Source organism: Bactrocera dorsalis, chromosome 2 (genome assembly GCF_023373825.1).
Source record: "Bactrocera dorsalis isolate Fly_Bdor chromosome 2, ASM2337382v1, whole genome shotgun sequence".
In the NCBI taxonomy this organism is placed as follows: Eukaryota; Metazoa; Arthropoda; class Insecta; order Diptera; family Tephritidae; genus Bactrocera; species Bactrocera dorsalis.
In genome coordinates, this window is record NC_064304.1 from 91,030,374 (window position 1) to 91,046,685 (window position 16,312).

The window sequence follows — 16,312 nt, forward strand, 5'->3', positions numbered from 1 at the left end:
AAGAGCACGTCTGTCAATATTTACGCAGTCTCTGAGCGGCTTTTCAGTTCACAGCCCGCCAACGCCATATTTCACATTGCTATAATGAGAGCAGGAACGCTTCGCCTATATCTCCTTTACGCGCTTAAAGTTGCATATTAAAATATTAAATCGTGGAAAATGCACGCATAAATCACTATAAATATTGCTTTGATGTACTTAAATTCAGTTAGCGGCCACACGCATGTGTGAACATACACATGTGCATGCTTAAGAGATGAGTGGGACACACCATTGCGTATACGCAACATTATAGTAGGTTGTTCACCCTTTGTTCAAATACGCGTCACTCAGGTTTCTTTGGTTCTTTGAACGTTGCCGACGAAAATGGAGAGCAACATCAATGCTCTTACTGGTGGGGTAGGGGTGGAAAAGTCATCCGTTACCTTAGCAGACAGCAGAAATTTAATTTAAGCAGCAAATTGCTCATGATACGAGTATTGTACAATAAATTAATAAAACTTGTTAAAGGTATATTGATTATTTGAATTTAATTTGCAGGGTAGTTAAATAAGTCTTTAAAGTCTCTTTAGTGTATATATTCAATGTTTTCTAACACAAATGCTTTGAATTAGCGAAAGTTCAGTGCTTATTTATATTGGAAATCCAATCCTTAAAACGCCGCCACGCGGATATCACAACATGCCATTCAAGCAGCAAGCTGCACTACTTTTACATATTAATATACAAACATATTAAATTCATCTAAAAATCACCACATTCTTCTGCACAACTGTGATTAACATGTTGACCTGAAAATTTTCATTATACCAGCGGCAACATTATTTCGCGTAATAAAAATTTAAGATATGCAGATTTTGCTTTTAACAGAAATACTGCAATATTTATTGCTTGCTGCATGCATTAACACCTCACCGAAACTTTGCCTATAAATTCACGTTTATATGTATGTATGTATGTATATAGGCAGCGTGAAGCATGTACTCAAGCTAATTAATGCGTTGGAGTATTTGTGCGCGTCAAATTTTAACGGTAGTCTAATGGATTTCAGTGCAAAAGACGCATCTACAAAAAACTCCCTTACATAAATATAAATTTAAAATATTTCTGCAAACTTTTCACACGGTCCCAGCAAGGTGCGCTAATGGTTCTTACTTACATACGTACAAAAGCTTTCATTACAAAATATTTGGACTTTTTTGTAATGATAATATAAATTGAAAAAAATATACTTTAAGTGCGTCATATAAATAAAATTTGTGGCTGCATCAGATATCTGCCTCAGTAATTTTTATTAAGTCATAAAACAGTTTAATAAAATTGGCATTAATTTAATAAGAGTCGTGCTATTGTGTCTTCTTCCTCTTCTTTTATGGCGCTAAGGCCGCCGAAATATGCTATTGATTTTTTCAAAGACCTCTACAGCAGGCGTATGGCTTCCTTATTGTCAATTTTCAATTTCATGCAGCGTGAAAGTCTTCTTTTTTGACCAACGCAATGCTTCAGCAATATGTGAGATACAAAAAATCAAAAATTGCTCAGCCTGAAACCTCGTTTAATATAAACTTAAGACTAATAGCTGGTAGTATGTTTTTCCAATTTTTGGGTTTCTTCATTTTTCATTTTCATTTCATAAAGATGGACACTACGCAATCATTCGAAGATTTGCCTTCCTTACCATTGTCTCGTGGGATCAACTTTTGCTGAATTTTTTATGGATTTTTATTTGCAGATTCAACTTCCTTCCTATAACTATATTGTTGGATCAACTTTTACGATGAGTTATTTATGGATAGATCGTGTGATTCAGACTTCCAAACTACTGCAAAGCGTTCAAGTAGAGACGACTGCCACGCAAATAGCAGTAGACCTATTGTTCTGCATTTCAATTCTCTTTAAAAATGTAAGTATTCAGTCCAATAGCAGAGCAGCAATATTGATTATAAGCTCACTAACTAGTCCCGAATGAAAACTAGTTAAGAAGTGATTAACATGTATGATATGTATGAGTGTCTAGCTATAAGAAAACTGCTGAGAACTATAAAAGTCACTCTCGATTCAATAACATCATACTGGCACTGGGTCGAAGTTCAGTTTCATTTGAGGTCTGCAAGATTCTTGTGTCCTAGCGTAGATCACAAAAAATCCTTTGAACTACTATCTACTCTTAGAAAGTGCTCAACTTACTCAGATTAAGATTAAACATATTGGATCGGTACTTACAGTCATACGGATGTATTCAACCTAAATCAATCAGAACTTGACTTACGCACCTGTTTACTTAAATTATTAATTAATCTATTCGTTCTTTAATCAAAAGAAAGACATTCACAGTAAGTAAACTAAGGTACATCCATTTTATTCAATATTTTATCTCTCAATGCACAAAGCGAAACAAATTTTTACTCATATTTACATATAACCTTTTGTAATAGTCCATGCTGTCTTTTGTTTATCGTCATAAAAGCATGAAAGAATTTCACAAGTCCCCATAAAAACATAAAAACCCTGTAAAATTACGTTAGCAGACAATGAAAATCCACTCACATACCACACCGACTCGCTGGCGACGAAGCACGTGCAAAGGAATACTTAAGTGACCAGCGGTCTCGCCGATGAAGTAATGCTTACTGTACTTTATGCGAGAATGCTTATAATATAATTATCGCATTTGTGGGCAAGGTCCACAAACAAAAGCATGTCCATATATGTATGTAAGTACCTGCGACAAGCGATTTTGTGAGCGTGAAGTAATTTAAATGAGAGTGGAAAATATTTAAATACTGCAAAGTATTTGTAGTACAATAGCGAAGAAGCTTTAAGATAACGGGTTTATTTTTATGTTAGAGAAAACATTTCTGGATATAAGTTATTTTGCTCAAACCCTATTGGAACATAAGTTTCCTGAAACACATTGTTGCATTATTAAAATACAAATTGCAAATTAAATGAACTCAACAAACCAAGTCGCAAATAATCGCGTTGAATCGCTTTAAAAATTGGCAAAAATTATTTTGATAAGAACAAACATTTTAAGCACGATATTTGCATATGAATATACATATTAGGGTGGGTAAAAAAGAAACCAATATTTTTTCGCTTGGAACTCTGAAATATAGGTTTTTTTCATTTGTCGAACCCGTTGATATCGTATCATTGTAGCTGCCATACAAGCTGAAGATCGAAATTAAGTGATTGTATGAAACACTCTTTCATTGATATCTTCGCAAAATTTGGCAAGGAATATTGGTTAAAGTAATATTGCAATATCGAAGGAAGTGTTATTACATTATAAAATGGAAAACTGCTCTACAAAATGGTTTCTTATATTACTTTTTCAGGTATTTGGAAGGGAGATCTGATATGTTCTATCTGGTATTAAGAAAAAAATGGATATCTTACCGTTACAATTATGAGCCCAAGCATAAGCTGAGAAATTTTCTTAGAGGATTCTAAGAACTTATTTTTCATGTCAAAAACAAATTTTCCAAGCGAAAAAAAAAAAAAATTTTTACCCATCCTAATGCATATACGAGGTATGACAATTAAGTAATGAGACTGATTCCAAAAAACCCTATATTTGAAAATTATTCTACAACTCTGCCATCCCCTTTAAAGTAATCCCCTCGGGCAGCTATACAGCGATTCCAGCGCGTTTTCCATGCTTCGTAACATTTCTGGAAGTCTTCGACTGGGATGTCCGCGAGTACCCTCGTCACGGCCGCCTGGGTGTCCGTAATCGACTCAAAATGGCCACCGATTTTGTTTTAGGAAACAAAAAAAGCCTCAGGGTGACATGTCGGGCGAATAAGGCGGCTGTTGCAATACGGCGATGCCTTTAGAGTCCAAATACCGGGACATGCTGAGGGTGGTGTGGCACGGCGCGTTGTCGTAATGAAGGATCCAGTTACGAGCGAAGTCTGGGCGCACCCTGTTGACTCGTTTTCGCTATCTTTCGAGTACTGGGCAATAGTAGACTTGATTCACAGTTTTCCCCAGTGGAACGAATTCTTTGTGGACGGCTATCAAAAAAGGCAATAATCATGGTACATATATCAATGGAGAGGGGAGGGATGCCGGAAAAAGAGAAAGGGAATTCAAGGTCACAGATTTACCACAAGCGCGGCAATAAAATCAGTCTCATTACTTAATTGTCAAACCTCGTATAGTGATATACAATGGAAAATTGCAATGCTAACAATAAATATTTTAGTGGTGCTTTACATATACATATATAATATTTTTGTCGTCTACAGTCGTCAGCAGTTTGTTGACCTTTACAGTGAAGAAATGTACCAATTCTACGATTTAAGTGGAAATAAAAACATATTTAATTTATAGCATGGAATTTTCAGAAACTGAATCGCTAATGAAATGGACTGAGGGTGCATATTTTTCACTTAAGCTATTCATAACAATATTTATATAACATTACACAAAAGTTAGTTATATTTAATCATTTAATTTCAACGATTTTGTAGGTATATCGCTTATTCACTCATATTTTGTGACATTATGCTACACGCAATATGCTGGCTATCAATGCCAGTGCTTCATTGTTCGCTGTCTTAATTTTTCGATGAATCGCCTCTTCGATGAGAGTATAGTTAGGCGTATATGGTGGCTTCAGCAGCAATTATTTTCGTCTGTAGCACGACAATGCCACTACTGAGAAAGAAAGAAAGCTTTGCACAAAAGCTTACGTTGAAACTGTAAAGCGAGCTCTGAAAAATGCAAAGCTATGCAATTCTTTTGTGCCGCTTTTGTTCGTTTTTTTTTTTCAATTCGGCTTCAAAAAATGAAAATGATTCAAAAAATGGTTGATTACAACGTGAGTTCTGAGACAAAAGGCTTACTAAATTGGCCAGCGCTGGTAGCCAGAAGTATATTGAAGAAACGCACGTAAATATACTTCTGAATACAGTCAAGGTTACTTAGTAATCACTTATTGATGCAGCATATACGTCTAAATAAGTCATTATGAATAGTATAACCCTTCCTAAGTACAATCTTAAGTACATAAATTGCTTTCTAGAGATTTGAAAAATAAAATATTAACCCGCCAAAAATGACATTGGGTCAAATTTATCCGAAAATCATATTACCTGGTAGTAATATAAACAAGCTTCAAAGCAAGTTGCAATAAAAAATGTATGCTTCACGAAGAATTTTTTCTTGATTTAAATATATCCGTCTGTTTATATGGCAGTTAAACCCTGAAGTGGTCCGATTTCGATAGTTACGACAAATTATCAGCTTCTTAGGGCGCAGAAAATGTATAAGGAAGTAAAACATATCGCAAACATTTATTTTGAAATTTCATTGTCAACGCACAATTTTCATATTTATAAAGAATTTAATACATGTGTCTATGTATGTTTCAAAAATATCAAACAGATATTTAGTTAGCGGTCATATCTCCCAAACCAATTCAAAAATTGTACGCACTCATCTATAAATAAATATTCGAAATTTTTTTCTATTTTCTTTATATTATTTATGCAACACTCTTATCTCGTCAAAAGTTTATTTATTGTTGTAAAATTAAATATGTATGAGTTCGATTTATAGTATATACAAAAAAGTGCGTGCTTAGCCAGCGACAGTCGGCAACATGGCGCCGTGGCTTAGTTGGTTAAAGCGCCTGTCTAGTAAACAGGAGATCGTGAGTTCGAATCTCGCCGGGGCCTAATGCTTCAAATCACTTAACAGAGGTGAAAGCATTTCCAGTTTTTTATTTTCTAATTAATATTAACTTCAGCATTCATTGAGGTAGTACACCTTCCATTTCCATCTCATCCAGCTCAAAAATTAGATATCATACATACTATGCGGTTGCTGATTAAGACGTTGTTTCCAAGAGCATTTTCCATGAATATTTACCCGACCGCTACAAAATCCGTTATTATGACCACATTGTATAACTGTTTAACTATTTTTATGCTTTCACTTTATCGCCGTAGTCTTTGCGCACACATTAAACTTTTATCTCCCTAGACATAAATGAGTGAGCTCGCCTAAGAACCGAAGAACAAAAATGTCAACCATTTAACAATAACAACAACAAGAAATACTAAGAAAATTTTGCGCCACATTCATCGTCGCATTTCCTTCAATTTTCTCAGTCGCGCTGGCAAGCTGAATGGAAATTTGGCAGTTTAATGAATAATGATTACAAAAGAGCGCTTCCATTTAGTTCATAATGAGTTCATGAATTTATGCTTGAAAATGTAAAACTGCCGACCAAGCTGATGTTCAAGGTCCAAGGATGAATTATAGAGCACAGGATTTAAAGTAAGCCTTCGAGTGACATGTCAAAGCATGCAGCTGTAATTAAGCTGTCATTGTGCCAAATGAGTCTTTATAATTTTCAATTAATTTTATTTGTATGTATATTCAAGGTGAATATTTATTTTGGATAGAAAATGATGGAATACTTAGTGAACTGTTAGTAATAGGTGAATGCAATTTGTTGTGAAAATATGCTTTTCTCTTACAGATAAGTACTTTACGAGGCGCACTTGTGACAGTCAGTACTCACAAAGTTCATTAAACAGCGTCAAATAGTCATTACTATTTTTGACATCGTAGAAATTAACTGTAATCGCCAAATTTATAGAATTTGCTTATTTGATTCATTTACATTTTTTTTAGCTTAACAATTTATAGTTTAACCAGAGGCCTAACTTTTCATGCTATCAAAAGACACATTGTATTGTATTAAATTTCAAGTACTACTTTTTTATTGCGTCAATATTTTTTAGCTTAAGTTAAATAAAAAAAGCCTTCCATAACTAACAATGTGAATAGTCCCCTTCGTGGTGTAGTTCAGAAGTGTCTTCCATTTTTGGCAATTTGTTCGTTTTCGTATAGCACATTAACTTTGGCAACGTGTTACTTGGCCTTTATGCGCTTCTTTCATGCCAGAGTGATTGACATCTTATCGATACAATTTGGCTTAACAAGTTGGCTTAATTTCCAAACTTTTGAAGTATTAAAAGGTTGGCATAAACTTGTGGCTATTATAAATATGTATTGTAACAGTTGGCACTATAATAAGAAAACGTGTCTTTAGGAGAATTAATTTTTAAATTCGTAAAAATGGGGAAATATTTCATAACATTCGGGGTAAGTGATTCAAAAATTGTATAAGCAACGATTAGCAGCGGGATTCGATTTGCCACAAAACTGTACACAATGTTTAAATACTGCTCTCTGGTTTTCAAAGTAAGGGATTAAATTAAAATTCCCATTTATGGCAAGAATTTAAGGGGGTAATTCTAGTCTAGAAGCATGAATTTCAGTTATTGATTTTTTAAAAGTTTCCGTAAAAAAAGGCAATGCATCATTTTTTACTATCCATTTTTTTTATTAGGTTATTGTTAATTTTAGAAGAAGTTAGAGAAAAAAAATTAAAAAAAAAGTCAAAAATTTTCAAAAAACTATGAGCTGACGACATTGGGGGGTATCTAAAAAATTTCCACGTGACCATTAAACCATGATTTCAACTCTCCTAGTTATCTGAAAACCAAAAAAAGAAAAATACAAGATTATTAATCTAGAACAAAGTCGCAATAGTCGGAAAACTACGGACAAAGTGGGAGAAAAAAAAATTTCCTCAAAATGGCGAGCTGCTGTAAAAAAAAGTGTTTTGGATCACTTTTTCCTGACCTATTTCGAATTTTTTAAAACTAATAAAAATAAAAATTTGGGGAACGGGAAAGGGGCTAGTTCCAACTATAGACAATGTCTACAAAGAAGACTCTAGAAAAATTTCAAGTAAATAGGTCCAGTAGAACCTGAGCAACGTGGGCATCGTTCCGAAAAATGCCAGTTTTGAGGAAAACGCCGTTTTAAAGTTTTCGCGATCCGGCGGAACCAGTTTGGATGGGCCGGCGTCAGTAAAATAATTTGAATTTTTGATAAAATCCTCTGTACACATATTCTTGAATAGTTAAACTTTGAAAATGTACAAAAAAAAAACTCGATTTTTTAATAGTCTAGAATATAATACCCCCTTTTTCTTTTTTCCCATTAACTTTCCATATTAAATGGAAAAAGCGTGAGGATCAAAGCAAACCCCAGAGGATAGCCACGAAATCGAAAAAGAAGCAAATAAACCTGCTAAAGTCGGTTCGGTACATGAAAAATGTCAAGTTAGGCAGTTTTGATTCGACATTTTTAACAATACTCATAAATGTACTAAGTGTTTCACAAGTTCAGAGTTAATGAGCAATGAAAGAACCCTTTGCTACAAAGCGGACGTCCGCCCTGACACCTACCACTTGGGCGGGCCCATAGGTATAATTATCTCGAAAACTTTCCTAAACCATGGAACGAAAATTACTTCACATGTGGTTGCTTTTTTGGAATAATCTCTTTTTATGAGCGGAAAGACAGTTACATTAAAGCATTGTTTTTAAACGGGCTCCTCAATATTGAAATACAACTAATATATGTCGTTGTCATTTTCATTGGCAGTAGTTTTTGTACGCGGCGGGTTCCCAACACAACAGCAGGCAACCCTTGAAAAGGTTAATTTGTCTGCTCACAGAGGTGATCGAGTGACTGATGTCCAGAACATACTAAAATTATGGACGGAACACTTATTTAGCCTGCTGAATGGCAGTGAAAGTATAACGCCAGGAGAAGGCGAACTTGATTCCCCAATCGATGACGATGGAGCAGACGTTGCACTGGCCGACCATGAAGAAATTCGAATAGCAATTACTCATCTAAAGAACAAAAACGCGGGGATCGATGGATTCCCGCCGAGCTTTTCAAATACAGCGGTACTGATTAGGAGCATGAAATCCAGCCTTTCTTGTAGAAATAGTCAGACTCGCGGATTGGACTCTCACGTCAAGGTTGACAACGTCCCGAGTGTTTACGGGGATACCTGCTGACGACAGCCTACTCCACGGCGCTCAACAAGCACAGCGGATCAAAATCAATGGCGTTGATCAGCGGCCCTGAGAATGCTACGCATTTTTCAGTATCAATTAGCAGTGTGGAAAGGACACACTAATCCACCTTGGTCGGGTTCGATGGCCCATCTAAAAACCTCTGCCGTGCTTTGGGGTTCCGGCCAAACGGTTGCAATGCAACTCCACAGTCAACTGACACAAAAGTCAGTTAATTCCCGCATTTGGGTTTCAACCACAAACCACTGTTGACAGTCATAACTGTGAAGTCGTAGATAATTTCGTCTATCTTGGAACTAGCATTAAAACCAACAACAACGGCAATCTTGAAATCGAACGCAGAATAACTCTTACCAACAGATGCTATTTCGGATTGAGTAGGCATGTAAAGTCCTCTCTAGAAGAAGATTCTCATCATACCCGACCTGCTTTATGGTGCATATTCATGGACGATGTCAACATCTGATAAGTCGCCGCTACGAGTTTTCGAGAGAAAGGTTCTGCGACAGATTTATGTATAGTTCTTTGCGTATTGACCACGACGAATATCGCATTCAATGGAACGATGAGCTATATAAGATATACGATAACATTGACATACTTGTAGTTCAGCGAATTAAAAGACAGCGGCCACGCTCATCCTGCCGAATGGAGGAAAACACTCCAGTTCTGAAAGTTTTCGAAACGCAAAAGTACCCGCTGGGAGAAGCAGAGGAAGAAGAAGCCCTACACTACATTGGAAAAACCAGGTGGAAAAGCACCAGGCTACACTTGGAATCTCGAATTGTCACCAAAAAATTAACAGGAAGAACAACTGGCGCCCTGTTGCAAACCCGGCTATAACCCTCGTAAGTGGTGTCTACGCCAATAAGGAAGAAGAAGAATATATCTCTTATATCTCAAAGTACATTAGCGAAATAGTTTCATCTAATTAACTCCGCAGAAATCAAGTCTAATTGATGTCTAACTTATTCGCTTTGACTTTAAGTCTTAATGAAACTTTGTGGTAACTTCTATCCTTTAATATTAAATCAATATTTTTTACACAAGTTAACTCACATTTCTTCGCTCTGTAGACTGCACAACCATTCATAACGACCATTACTCATTCTGACAACCACAAGAACAATACGACTAAGAACGGCAAAGCAACAAAAGCAATATTTTCCCAGTCGCTGTAAAGAAGTGCGTTGATATAATGTGTTTATGTGCAGGGGACTTGGCCAATCTTAACGGTGATTTCAATCAATTTTAGCTCGCACAGCACCTGACACAGCTGTCATAGTCAACTGACTAAGAAAAAAGCGAGTGAAGTAACGGCAAAATGGCCAGCTCAGCAAATAATCGCCTGCATTGGAGCGTCATCGCTGAAACAATGTCCGGACACAGAGGCAGAGGCGATGAGCGAACTAGTATATACCAAGAAACAACAGTCAAACGCTTGATTACCTATGCTCAGTCATCCAGCTGGCTGCGTAATAATTTCATTTTCATATTTTTTAATGCTTTGTTCTTTGTAGTTCCACGAAGTGAGGAAGACGGAGAGCAGTTGCTTGAAGAAGGAAATCTTTATATTTGCTTCAAAATTTATTTTCTTTCTGAAGGAATAGTGCTTTTACAATCGCGGCACGCAAGTGGCAATCAGATTATTTACATACTATAAATGCGGATCTCTGTGTCATATATCATGAAATGGCATACCCCGAACTTTACCTGCCCGCTTAACCTCTTTGTACGAAAGTGATATGCATCTTGGTAAACCCACTCTTCCACAGAAAATGTACTCACCGCACAGGCTTTTTACTACCACACCGAGATTAATATCTGCCGGCAGACGAAAGGCAAACAAAAACGTTGCCCATTTGTATGGACTCCTGTAGTCGTAACCTTACCTCGGTTGCAGTTAATTATAAACCCGGTAGAACATAAACTTTCATGCATAAGAGCAGGTATTCATGAAAGCATTTTACACGGCGAGCAAGGCGAGGAATTGCACCGAAAACAATAACAACTATTGAGCCAAGAAAGTTGCAACAGAAGACACCGCTCAAAAATGCGTGCTGAATGCATGTACGAGCAATTTTTCAACTAACTATTTAAGCGCCAGCAGTTTCATGCAACTGAATGTCATGTAAGCAACACTTAAAAGTGGAATTGCTTACATAAAAGATATGAGCAACAGCGAAAATTAAAGTTTAAGCTTCGCTACACGAATTGAAATGCTGAATGGGCAGCACCGCTGTGAAGCGCTTACGTCCACGGTTATGGTATTCTTCGGCGAACGAAAGTGCCGCACAAAAGTGTGCTTAACAAAAGCACCGTGTCCGTTCCTTGGTGTCGTTCAGCACGTCCCATAAACAAGAACACACAAGAAAATATCAGAACCATATCAATTTTACAATACTTTAATACTGGGCTATTTGTTTGTATGTAGAGATGTAAGAACTGTGTGCGCAGAAAGATTGAACTCTCTGAATATGTAAATTGCAATAAAAGCCTAGAGGTATGCTTAGAAAATGTCTGAGTAATAAATTTGCAGATTTACTGAGATTTTTTCTACAGTATTTCTAATTAATAGCGCTGATTCCAATTCATACCCTGGGTTATATAGTCACTTATGTAATCGTTTTGCATTTATCCTATGTTTATCTTTAGACCATTTGTCTTCATTCAATAACCTTAGTTTTCATTCTATCTTAGGTCCGTCCAACCACTTTTTTGTTCCGAATTCAATATTGCAATTGCCAGTTCTCTCAAAATCGTGTCTGCTCTATACTGAAGAGAAATATACAGAATGAATTCACTTTAAGTAGCCCTTCCTAACTTTTAATGGATACTGTATAAGTAGAACTAAAAGTGTATAGCATTATATATTGAATAAAAGTATTTACTGTCCATTTTAATATTGAATTTCTCTCTAAACAAGTGCGCAAAGTATAGAAAATAAAAAAATAATTTGCCCGCTGCCACTTGAAAGAGTCCAGTATGGCAGTTTTTTACTGCTTCGCAGCAGACAGCTCGGAGACGACGAGAAAAGCGAATTCTGTGGAGGACCGCACTTTATTGTATAATTTTTCAATGATGTTGACTCAATATTGTTTCATTGAATTAAAAGCAATATTTTGAGTTATTGTTATTATTTGAGTTGTTATTATTATTATTTTTTTCATCCAATTTTTGACCTTTTGACCACCGCAATCGTTTGACTTATTGCGACTTTGTGGGCTTCAGTGAGCTGATGAAACGTATGAAACTGAAATACGTATATATTATTATCGAAGAAGAAAAAATGAACAAATTATATGTTTAACTAGGAAATTGAGTTTTCTGCTTCTCTAACTATTGAAAATATTTCATCTTTGCAATGTCATAGCACAGTTCGCTCAACTTGAGGCTCATTCACATACAACTTTGCTTGCTTTGCGTGACAGTTCATACTAAAACAACGAAGGGAAGAAAATAAAGGATATGCCACACTGAAAGATTTGCTTTCAGCGTTTCTCTTTAATAAAAATTGCGACTATTGCTTAACAAAGTGTAAATAGATGAGAGTTTACTATGCTCTTCTGAACTTAAACTTTAAAACAAAAATATAAAGTCTTGCAGAGATATTAAATTTTCTAAAGCAATAGCTGTCTGATCAGCTGCAATGTTTGACATTTGTCACTTGACAACAGATTTGACAGCTACCACTTCAATACTCCAAAAACAATCCCTGTAATTAAGTAATTGTCGTAGTAAAATCGTTACAAATTTATGATAAATTCCAAATATTTACCCTTTAAAGACTGGACTCTACTTCTCTTTCTGAAACGTTCGTTACTTTCCAAACTACTAAATTTTTGATTTATGGTTTTGGTTGCGTTGTGTGTGCTCAATTTAATTTCATTTCAAAAACAAATCAATTAACACCATTTTCAAGGTGTCAAATTCAGATTAGTGAAAAGGCAAAAACTTTTAGAAAACATACATATTTATTTGCATAAATATGTTAATATTCCTCACTTTAAGCTGCTTCGCCGCAAAATTTATTTCAATGTGACCGCCGACAAACAAACACATACACTGGCTTTGCCGAACCAAGCATGGAAACCGCATACGAAATGAAGAGTAGCTATGAAGGATGCTGAATAAATTACAAATTCAGACAAAGAAACCCTTGTGTGGATAATAAATCAAATGAAATTAAAATGAAATAGTGAAACAGCTGCTAACCTGTTTTGCTGATACCTCAGCCAGCACATTTGCAGGAATATAAGTATATATATATTTATATAAGAATGTCTATAAATTAAATATGAAAAATGGTTACGGCGCCTAAAAATATATTTAAATGATAATCTGATTGTGTACATAAGAATATGTTGCAGCCAAAAGCCTGAGAAATTGGGAGTAATCTCGGCATTTCATTAAAAAAAATCGTTTTGATGATCAACTGAAAGTCCCTATAAACAAATTTACCCATATTATGGAATCATCTGAAAAACCTGTCTTGACAATTTGCCAATCGAAACTTCTTTAACAACATTAAATTATGGTGTATAAGAATCAACTCCAAACTGAATCATGCTCAGTGTAGTCAAAGAACTAGGACCAGACTAGAGGATAGTAAGCTTATTTAATAACTCAACCGATATTATCCATCCCAAACAGAGACCGAAACATTGGTCATTTTAACGAGAAAAGTGGACCAAAACAGTGGAAATTTTTTATAACAACATCCATGGAGATTAGTCTAAAAGTAGATTTCACTTTCGATTTTCTCTTCATCCCTAATACGAGGGCTGCTATATATATTTTTGGCCTAATAATGAAAATAGGAATACTTATCAACGAAAATGGTGTTATTGTTTTTCAAAATATTCTCCATCAAGATTTATACACTTTTTCATGCGCTCAAACCAATTTTCGAAGCACTTTTTCCTCTCCGATTGAGACACCTCCAAAACATGGGTTTTAAATGCTTCAACAGCATCTTCTGGCGACGAAAATCGTTGACCACGCATTATTTTCTTGATGTGTGGGAATAAAAAGAAGTCATTGGCTGCCAAGTCAGGGCTGTACGGCGGATAACCCATCAATTCGACGTTTTGGCCGGTCAAAAAAGCGCTGGTTTGAGCCGATGTGTGAGAGCTCGCATTGCCATGGTGCACAATGATTCGTCTTCTCTTGTTCGTTTCTCGAATTTCTCCGAAGACTTCAGGCAAACAAGTGGTGGTGTACCACTCAGAATTGACCGTCCTACGTTGCTCAAGCGGAACAGTCGCCACATGACCAGTTTTGCCGAAGAAACAGTCGACCATTTGCTTCGAAGTGCTTCTTCCACGAACAACTTTCGTTGGATTTGGCTCGTCTTGGAAGACCCACACGGTCGATTGCTGTTTTGTTTCGGGCTCATACGCATAGATCCATGATTCGTCACCTGTGATGATCTTATAAACGTCTTTTGAAGCACCGCGATCGTATTTTTTTAGCATTTCTTTACACCAATCCACACGAGCCTTTTTTTGAGCGATTGTCAAATTGTGTGGGATCCAACGAGAACAAACCTTTTTTACGGCCAAGTGCTCATGCAATATCGAATGTATGCTGGTGGGAGAAATGCATAGGCATGCCTCTATCTGAAGGTATGTTACATGACGGTCTTGCATTATCAGTTCACGTACGGCATCGATGTTTTCTGGCACAACGGCTGTTTTTGGACGACCTTCACGGAATTCGTCTTTGAGCGAGCGTCGGCCACGATTGAATTCGTTGTACCAGTTTTTCACAGTGCTATAGGATGGTGCTTCATAGCCATACAAAGATTTTAGTTCATCGATGCACTCTTGTCGTGATAATATACGTCGAAAGTTGTGAAAAATGATCGCACGAAAATGTTCACGAGTTAATTCCATTTTTTGGCCGAGATGAATTTTTTAATTCCCTGTAAATAAAACAATTCACGATTAAATGACAAAACGTTCTGAGTGATGTTATGCTAAAAAATGTCAAACTTTCCAATAGAAATGTCAGATTGCACCTGGCAACACTTAGTGTTGCCTAGGCCAGAAATATATATAGCAGCCCTCGTGTCACAAACTTTTTGACAGTCAATCGACTTAAGCTTAAAAAAGGGAACCAAAGTGCACTTTTTGCGGATCCACGTTCGTACTGCTGTAAAAAGAAGGCATCTGAACTGGAGCCTGAGATGTTTTTGTTCCATTACATTACTTCCAATGAAAGTTAAAGCATTCCTGTCCAAATTAAAAAATCAGATCTTCATGCAAATTGAGTAAGGGACGAACCATGACCATTTATTTGAAGAGCTTCTTTTCCTGACGACCAAAAATCAAAAGTTAAGTATGTCAGAATATCTTCCAAAGCACATAATCTTCAAGATCTTGCATATTTTTGGGCTTTTTTAAAGCTTGTGAATTGATAACTAGCGCCGCTGCTAAACTGGTGTTTCAGAAAAACATCTCCCTTTCAACCAACTACGAGTATACAACTAACGCCAATTTGATGTTGAACTTTTCAGACCTGACCCAATATCGACCTCAAATATTTGAATGTGCATGTATACATCTATTAGTTTAGCATGCTCACTAAGACCCACACCAACCGACCACAGAACGTACGAGTCGTCTGTGAAGCTTCTTACCCAATTCAAATGCATAACAGAAGTATAAATCGAAAATGCCAATATTTCACCAGAAAATACAGTTATGCGGTTGTATAAGGAAACATTCAAATATATGTATGTGTATATGTGAATATATTTGTTCAACCAAATACAAGATTTTGGCTCTTGTATACCAAGAATCAAGTGCGGCATTGAGTGACGCCAGGATTAACCACTTGCACTTACAAATGTTTCACCCTTCTTAACACATGTTCTCACATACATACAAGTACCTTTGTGAATTGTGTAATCACATACGTATACATTTATGTAGATAGATATGCATTTATTTGTTTATATTTGATTGTGTTCGGAGGTCTTAAGCCTTGTTTGCTGCCAACATGCCACAATTGAAGATTGATGACAGAGATTAGGCATTGTGCTTTGCGTATTTGTTTAAAATATTCAAAATTGTTTATTTAGAATTTATGTGTATTTAGATTTTTTAACTGTAGCTAAATATTGGTTTGTGTTTGTACTCGTTTTTTTGTGTAATAACGGATAAAGGCAAAGAGATTGCACTGCAGATGTCCTTTTGTTTGTTTGCAAAGAAAATAAATTAATTTATTGTTCTATTCCAGCTTTTATAGTAATATTTTATAAATGTGTATTTTTGTTTTAACAATTTGTTCAAATATATTTTTTACATCTTTTCCAAGCCTCAAAAGCCGAATTTTCGTCTCTACATTCCACCTTTTACGCCAAGCATATGTACTATATGTGC

General features: G+C 36.0%; 1 protein-coding gene and 1 non-coding gene across 2 annotated transcripts in view; both read left to right on the forward strand.

The window, feature by feature from the left end:
* LOC105230290 (uncharacterized) overlaps positions 1-16,312 on the forward strand; it is a 237,065-nt gene that overhangs the window by 125,042 nt on the left and 95,711 nt on the right. The window lies entirely within an intron of this gene.
* Positions 5,617-5,690, forward strand: Trnat-agu (transfer RNA threonine (anticodon AGU)). Its single transcript has one exon. It is a non-coding gene; the product is annotated as a tRNA-Thr (tRNA).